The following is a 6169-nucleotide window of genomic DNA, read 5'->3' as shown; positions in this document are numbered from 1 at the left end:
TAGGTCTAAAGTGGGTCTCTTCTAAACAGCATATAGGTGGATCTTGTTTTCTCATCTATTCTGCTACCCTATGTCTTTTGATTGGAGCATTTAGTCCATTAATGTTTAGAGTGAGTACTGAAAGGTATGAATTTATTGCCATTATGTTGCTTGTAGAGTTGCAGTTTCTGGTGGTGTTCTCTGGTCCTTTCTAATCGTTTGTTGCTTTTGATCCTTATTTATCTGTTTGTTTGTTTTTTCACCTTTTCTCCCCTCAGAGATTCCCCTTTAAAATTTCTTACAGGTCTGGTTTAGTGGCAACAAACTCCTTTAATTTTTGTTTGTCTAGGAAACTTTGTATCTCTCCTTCAATTTTGAATGACAGACAGCCTTGCTGGATAAAGAATTCTTGGCTGCACACTTTTCTGATTCAGCACATTGAATTTATCCTGCCATTCCTTTCTGACCTGCCAAGTTTCTGGGGATAGGTCTGCTGCAAACCTGATCTGTCTTCCCTTGTAAGTTAGGGACTTTTTTTCCCTTGCTGCTTTCATGATTCTCTCCTTGCCTGAGTATTTTGTGAATTTGACTATGATGTGCCTTGTTGATGGTCGGTTTTTGTTGAATCTAATGGGGCTCCTCTGTGCTTCCTGTATTTTGATGTCTGTGTCTTTCCCCAGGTTCGGAAAGTTTTCCACTATGATTTGCTCATGCAACCCTTTGACCCCTATTTCTCTCTCTTCCTCTTCTGGGACCCCTATGATTCTGATGTTGTTCCTTTTTAATTTCACTGATTTCTCTAATTCTTAAATCGTGCTCTTTTTCTTTCATCTCCCTCTTTTTTTCTGCTTCATTATTCTCCATAAGTTTTTCCTCTATATCACTGATTCTCTGTTCTGCCTCATGCATCCTTGCTGCTGTGGTATCCATTCAAGATTGCAGCTCAGTTATAGCATTTTTTATTTCATCCTGACTAGCTTTTACTTCTTTTATCTCTGCAGAAAGGGATTCTAATCTTTTTTTTGACTCCAGCTAGTATTCTTATTATCATGATTCTAAATTCTTGTTCAGACATCTTGCTTGCATCTGTGTTGGTTAAGTCCCCAGATGCCGTTTCTTAGCACTCTTTCTTTTGGGATGAATTCCTTAGTTTTGTCATTTTGAAGGGAGAAACAGAATTAATGAGGTTAAGAAAATAAAATTACAAAAATTTTAAAAGTTAAAAGCAAACACACACACACACAAAAATCGAATAAATGATGCTACATACTAGGTGTGTTTTGGTCTGGGTGTTGAAAGAGGCTTGACAGATTAGAGAAAAAAGGGGAAAGAAGAAGAAAAAGGAAATCATTTGAAAATTTGAAAAAGTGAATACACTGAAGTAGACTAAAATGAAATGATGGAACTAAAATAGAATTTGAAAAAAATTTACACAAAAGTATAAAATATAGTAGAAAAAAGAAAATATTTTTAATAAAAATTGAAAATAAAAATGAATTTTTTCTCTTTCTGTATTCAAGAAAAAGAAAAGAAATGAAAAAGAGAAAAAAGAAAAAAGAAAAAGAAAACAAATTGAATAGATGGATTGGCAAACAGACTGAAATACTGTTGAAATTACTTCGTTTTCCCCTAGAAGTCAAATTATGAAGCTCTTTATAGTCCATAAACTAAGGAGGCAGAGAGACTTGTGTTCCTGAAGAGTGAGGTTGGCCCAGTTGGGCAGGGCTTAGTGTAACAGCTCCATTCTCTACTAGATGGTGCTGCTTAGCTTACTGGGGTGGATTGTTGTGGCGCTTGTAGGTGCCTATGAACATACGCGGGAGCGGTGAAAATGGTGTCATCCAGCTACCCAGTCTCTAATATCGGAACTCTGTTCTCCTGGATCAGCAATCATGCACCCGTCCTTTGTCTTCAGCTTCCGTCCACTCCCCGCTTTTACACAGTCCGTGACCAAGCCCCAGGCAGCACCTCCCTTCTGAGTCTTGTCTCAGATGCAGCTGTTTTTCCAGACCCCTTACTTCTGAGGGACTGTGGTTTTGACCAGTTCTGCCCCTCCGCAAGAGGGTCTCACTGAGCAGTGGCCACGTGCCAGCCATACCCAGGAACGTTTGCAGGACCATGCTGCTGCTGATGCCCTGAGACTGTGGCCATGTGCCAGCCTGCCCCAGAAAAAGTTTGCGAGATAGTGTAGCAGCGGCATTTCAGGGATTATAGAAAATCACAGCACACATCTGGCACCAGGCTTCACCCTTAACAACGTTGTTCCAGCACCAATGAATGTGGTCTGTCTTCCGGGTACTCTGGAGCCTTGCCTTTGTGGGACCCACACAGCCTCTACCAGGTGTCCTCCCAGAAGGGGAACCACTTCCCCTGTGTGGCCTAAAGATCCCGGACTCCACTCTTCTCCTGGGGATTCACCCTTCCCACCAGAGCTCCTCCAGGTAATGCGTTGTGGAGTTTTGGACTCTGTGTTCTCCCTGTTTATAGTCTTAATGGAATTTAAACCCTTTCCTTTCTCCCTTTTCCCTTTTTAGTTCAGTCCCTGTGGCTGTTTCCACTTTTCCACTTTCTCTCCAGTTTGTTTTTTTTTGGGGGGGGGTGCTTTTCCTGTCTTCTACCCTGTCCCCGTCTCTGTCCTCTCTCTGCACACAAAAGCGGCTCCCTGCGCTCGGCGGCTTCTCTCTCTCCCATTTCACCTCTCTGTGAGGTGTACCTGCTGAGTTCTGTGGTCAGGTTGTGCAGATTGTTGTATTAATCCTCAGATCAGTTTTCTAGGTGTACAGGATGGTGTTGGTCTGGCTGTATTTCATGGGTGGGAGACACACAAAAAACTTCCATACTGTTCCACCATCTTGGCTCCTCCCCTTTCCTCTGATTTTAATTGTGTCCACTGATTTTTTTTTTAATTCCAGGTTTTAAGTCCCACTGGTTATAAGAACTCATGAAATTCGGCCCCTCAGATTTTCAAAGCCAAATGTTATATGGATTTGCTTTCCCCATGTGGACTGTCTGGTGTAGGGGTCTCTTTCTCTTGCCTGTCTATGCCTGTGATGTCCCTCCCTCCCACAGACAGTTCAGAGATTCTGTTTAGTTCTAGACCATGTCTCTGCCCTTCCTATCTTCTTTGGTGTGGCTTCTTCTCTACATTTAGTTGTGGAGTTTATTCTGCCAGGCTTCACATCATTTTCTGGGTTATTGACACTGATGTGAGTGTTAACTAGTTGTGTCTGTGGAATGAAGTGAGCTTAGGGCCCTCCTATTCCACCATCTTCCCCAGAAGTCTCCATGCACAGTAAACTTTTAAAATAATATACAAAAGATAAAAAGGGAGTGGGGATAGGGAGTAACTTGCTCAAAATCACACACATGTTAAATGATGGAGCTACTTTCTAGCCCAGATTCATCTAAGTGCAAAATCAGGTTCACACTTGAGGCTGCACCAGAATTCTCTGGAAGGCTTTTTGGGCCCCACTCCTAGATCCCTAGAGTTTCTGAGTAATAGATCCAGTGTGAGACCCAATAATTTACTTCTCTAATCAGTTCCCAGGTGATGGTGGTACTGTTGCTCCAGGAGTCACACTGAGAACCACACACTTCATCACAACCCCCATTTTTGAGGTTAACAATTTGGAAAAAGAATTATGTTTAGTAAATCATGAGTTTTGACCACAGTGCTTTGTCTATTGTCTTTTTTTTTTTTGCTAGAAAGGAATGTGAATTTGGTTTTTCCACTTGTGCTTCCACTGATACCAGAAAACAGATCCTTTGAATCAACCTGTTATTTAAGTGATTTTCCAACCAGGAAAGCAGTCTCCATCTCCAACTGTCTTTAGTTTCTATATTACCACTTATGAGACCCATGTAACATTCAGGCTCAGCAGTCAGACCTGACCCAACAGACTGAGAGAGAAAAAAAGGAATTTTTTTCAGGATTAGTATGTTTACACAAATTCAGTGGCTGGCAAGTAGTGGTTACCATGTCATTATGGAAATCTCTGGACAATCTAAACAGCACATTGAATTGTTCAGAGGAAGCCTGTGTCTATGGACTTGAGTTGACAACTTAATTTAAATGATATAAAACCTCAGTATTATCATCTTAGCCCTGCACAAACCAGATGATAGAAAACATCACAATCTTGTAAATATGGTACCCATCTTAGCTCTTATCCTTTCTGTTATGTCTCCTCATTTCTCTTTAAATAACCATTTAGTCACTGACTTTTTGTTATGTATCTCATCACCCTTCTGTGGAAAATACTACCCTTCACAGTAGCTCACATCAGAAAAATAAATGTTTTTGTCCACTGTAAAAAATGCTCTAAATTACTCAATTTAGGGGACTTCCATCTATAAGAAGGGCATGTAAAATGTCATTGGCAGTTTAATAAAGATCAGTTTAGCACATTTATTCTGATTAGCACCAAGGGCTTCACAAATGTTCAGGCATGGAATGCCAGTAAATCGATTACTCTATGGGAGCAAATCACTTGAGAAGATGCATTAACTTCCTTGAACCACTAGACTACCAATTAGTAACAGATTGCCTCTTTGTGCTTATGGGTGACCCACTGCAGATAATGCCACCCTGAGATGTTTAATACATTCCTAGGACAGGATACAATAATCATCATCATTGTTATTTATTAGATTTATAAAAGTGCCCCTTTCCTAGCCCTCCCCATCAGGAAGCCAGTACAAAAGTGAAAGCATTTTCAAATAAATAAATTGGAATTACCAAAAGTAACTGGTAGATATTTTATATTCTATTAGTTAAAGTAATGCTAGCTACTGTTAACAAATGTGAGTATAATGGCTCAAATGCTACAGAAACTGTTGCTCCGAACCTATGCTTTAAAAGAGCTGTTCCTAATCAACAGGTTAGTGTCCTCAGTGAAGGTTAATTTTATGTCAGCTTGACTGGGCTATAATTCCCAGATATTTGGTCAAACTCTACTGTGATTCTTGCTGTGAAAGTATTTCTTAGATGAGATTAACATTTAAGTTAGTAGACTTTGAGTAAAGCAGATTTACCCTCCATAATGTGAGCCTCATCAAAGTAGTTTAAGTCCTTCAGAGAAAAAAACTGATGTCCCCAAGGAATAGGGAATTCTGCCAACAGACTGCCTTTGGATTTGAACTACAACATCAACTCTTCCCTCGGTCTCCAGCCTGCCTACCTACCCTACAGATTTTGGACTTGATAGCTTCTACCACTGTGTGAGCAAATTCCTTAAAATCAACCTTTCTTTCTCCCTGAATAATACATCTACAAGGTGTGATTCAGTCACTAAGACTCCTTCTATCCTATGGCTCTGTCATCCCCAGTATATTACTCTCAATGTTTCTGTGGTTCTTCTATCTATCATGCTTGGGGAAGCATGCTTGGAGAAAGATTATGGAGAAGTGTATATGGGAATTATTTATAGCCTGTTCTACTCACATTCCATTGACTAGAGGTTAGTCACATGACTACTTCTACCTGCAAAGGAGGCTAGAAAATGTAATGTTATCTAAAGATAGTCAGGTCTAGTGAGTTCCAAAAATATCATGATTTAGACAACAAGTCTTCACTCTCAGAAGTAGATCAGCTGGCTCAGTTGATTAGGCGACTGACTTTGGCTCCAGTCATGATCTCACAGTTCATGAGTTTGAGCCCCGCATTGGGCTCCGTGCTGACAGCTCAGAGCCTGGAGCCTGCTTCAGATTCTGTCTCCCTCTCTCTCTGCCCCTCCCCTGCTCATGTTCTGTCTCTCTCTCTGTCTCTCTCTCTCAAAAATAAATAAACATTTGAAATACTGTTTTAAATCTTTATCCCCAAAGCCCTCTAAATCTTGGCATTGCAATTTCATCAGTGTTATGTTTGATATGTTGTATTTTTTTTACTACTGATTTCCTGCCCCTGCCCCACCCAATGCCCACCGTATCTGCCTCCTGCCACCCGTCTCTGTAGATCTGCACATGACTTCGTATTTGTATAACTTCCCCTGACAGAGCCAGGGAGTCAGGAGAAAGGGATGATGAAAAGGGCCAGTGATGCCTGCTGAAATGTGCATCACCAAGTGGAGATGAACCTGGACACCTTTTCACCTTCAGACAATCCCTCTCAACTGTATTTTCTACATTCCCCAGTCCCTATTGAAACATTTTTCTTAACTATGGGGGAATAAACAAACAAACAAAAGAACCT

The sequence above is a fragment of the Herpailurus yagouaroundi genome, unplaced genomic scaffold (genome assembly GCF_014898765.1).
Source record: "Herpailurus yagouaroundi ecotype Mexico unplaced genomic scaffold, PumYag 67690, whole genome shotgun sequence".
Classification (NCBI taxonomy): domain Eukaryota; kingdom Metazoa; phylum Chordata; class Mammalia; order Carnivora; family Felidae; genus Herpailurus; species Herpailurus yagouaroundi.
The sequence above is the reverse complement of the archived record's forward strand: the minus strand, read 5'-3'. Positions refer to the sequence as shown.